We start from the raw sequence: 2,795 nt of genomic DNA on the forward strand, positions 1-2,795 counted from the left end.
TGCATTACAGACGTAGCTTGAAACGCTCGTACCGTCAGCACACAGAGACCACCGGCTGCTCAGGAAAAATCCCCTGTTTTGGACTTGAAATTAGGCTCCATCTGTAACGAAACAATGTTAGAAAATGGTTTCTTGGCTGCCTTCCACCTCGTGAGACTATGTGCATGCAATAGCAAAAGAATATTTCTTTTAGGCAAACAGTGAAATTAACTTGTCTTGCAAAACTTTCTTAACAAAAAGAGATTTCTGTTTAGTTCTCCAAATCCTTTCATGCTACCTCCTCTTCCTCCTCTCAGGCAGAAAGTCACTTTGGCAAATGACCCGGTTCTTTCCTTGATTTGTTTCCTGTTTTCTCTACACTGCTTATTCTTCCCCCCCCTCCTTGTTTTTTCCTTTAGATGTTGCTTTTGTTTTACATCTCCCTGTGCATAACTGTACACCATTTTGCAAACAAAAGCATCCAGGAACATGCTGAAATTGTCTGTCTCTACTATCAAATTAAAAATATATTTCTAATTTATATAAGAACACAGCACTAAACACAGCTCTACACGTTACAGAATAATTTTGTAAGCTTGCCGAAAAGCAAAGGTGGTGCAGCAGCAGTGCTCTGTCACAGAGCACAGCGTCTTCAAAGCAGGGTTGAGAGCACATGCACCATCACTCTCCTACAGATATAACGAGAATCATGTTCTTCACCCCTGACAAGTACAGAAACACAGAGAGGTTAAGTGATTTGCCCAAGGCCATACGGTAAGTCACAGTCAAAGCCCGGGTTAGGTTTCAGAAGCTCCTGGCTGATATCCTGCATTCAATTACATCTACACAAAGTATCTCATTTAACAGATAAAGGAAACAGCCAAGGGAGAAAAAACCTCCTCATAATTAAAAAACAAAAACAAAAAACAATCAAACCCCTTCCCATATTTAAAAGCGGGTAGCACGTTACACTCAGGCCCAACATGACTACCTATGCCATCAAAATAAAAGCCACAACAAGAGCACAGAAAATAAGTTCTAGCTGATTTAAATAGAGGGTTTTAATTCCAAGTGAGCAAGTGGCTTTTTGAATTCACCATCACAAACTGCAAAGCAAGGGACTAGAACATTCACAGGCTGTCTCACATGGGAGAATTAAATGAACAGAACAGTTTAGAAGTTACTGAAAATAATCTTTATGATACCTACAAGTCAACAGAGAGGCAAATACAGGTCTGAGACAGATACAAAAGCAACCCCACTCTAATGTGAATGTCAGTAACAGCAATGCAGAAGCTGACAAGGAAAAACACAAAATGACCTAATACCACTTGACACCTGAACCAGACTTTGAAGAGAAAGACAAATAAAAAACCAGAACCAAACAGAAAATTGTGAGCAAATCTGGGCCAGTAGAGACACTTACTTATGCAGGAAGTTAAGCCCAAGGACTCTAGCAGCAGTTACAGAGGTAGGGACTGTACAAGGACCAGGTTAGCTCTATGTCCCACTGACTGGCCCAGGGCACTCTTCAGCCATTTACATCCAGACACCCCCCCCCAAGATAAAAAGACACCGCACTGTTACTCATTACCAGAAACTATTTACTGCCAGAAGCGCCCTGTACAGTATGCCTTCTTCAGTTTCAAAACGTTTCTGCTGACATTCAAGCCAGTGGTGAAACGCTTCATTAGCTGCTCCATTTAACACAGTTCCATTCAGACTCTTAAGGGATGCTATTTAAGCTATAGACACAAAGCAGTAGGAAACATGACCAAGATACTGATTTTTTGGGGGGGTCAAAAAAATGCTTTTCATCTCCCAAGTGAGTGACCGACCTCCCAAGTAACCTTTCCAGTGTTTTCTGTTGCAGAATTGTGACAGTACCTTAATATGGACACCTATTACTGTTCTAAAGGCTGTATAAACATCCACTATTGAGTAATCACCCCGCAACCATGAAAACTATTTTCCTCATTTATATAAGGGGGGGGGGGGGTTGAAGCCAGAAGCAGAGCAACTAGCCCAAGGCCACAAAAGCCAGTCAGTAAAACACCGGTATCCGCCAGAGCTCAGGGAGAAAGCTAAGCTGCGTTTGTTCCCCTGTACCTTACCTCCCAGCAAACACTTGTTCTTTCCTTAAACCAAAGTTTCAGACCGGGGAGGCTCTGGGGTCAGGCTGATGATCAACTGACGTGCATCTCTTTGGGTGGAAGCGAGAGACTCAAATCACCGAGAGGTTTTTTGGATCGACGCCGCCGAAACGTGCTGTCCCTCAGGGTGAGAAGGTGAGAGGAGCCCCTCACGACGGCAGACCAGTCGGTACCGGCCCCGCCGGCCAGGCAGGGCGCGAGCAAAGGCCTCACCTGGCGGAAGGGCCCTCGCGGTCCCCTGACGAAGCTGCTCCTCTCCAAATGAGTATTTAATTGTGTAAATATTCATTGTGCGACTGGACCTCCCCAGTCCAATGGAAAACGAGCTCCCTCAGGGTCCGCCCCGTGAGGCAGAGCCATCGCCGCCTTCACACCCTCAGCCGCAGCCAGCAGATGAAGGCCTTTCATCTTCCAAACCTCCCAACAAAACCCCACCAGGCTCCAGATTAAGGAGGTGACAGTCCGAGAACCGTTTCGGGGCCACCCTGGTGCCAGCTCTGACCTCTCCCGTGGCACGGGTGCGGGAGGAGGAGGCGGCGGGGGCGGTTTGTGACAGAGCTCTGCCCCGCCAGACCCCGGCCCCGACCCGCCACCGAGCGCTTCTCGGGGGCGGCCGCGCTGCCTCGACGGAGCCTACGTACCTACCGGACGACGCCCCGCTGT

Source organism: Haliaeetus leucocephalus, unplaced genomic scaffold (assembly GCF_000737465.1).
Source record: "Haliaeetus leucocephalus isolate CR32 unplaced genomic scaffold, Haliaeetus_leucocephalus-4.0 Scaffold866, whole genome shotgun sequence".
NCBI classification, from domain to species: domain Eukaryota; kingdom Metazoa; phylum Chordata; class Aves; order Accipitriformes; family Accipitridae; genus Haliaeetus; species Haliaeetus leucocephalus.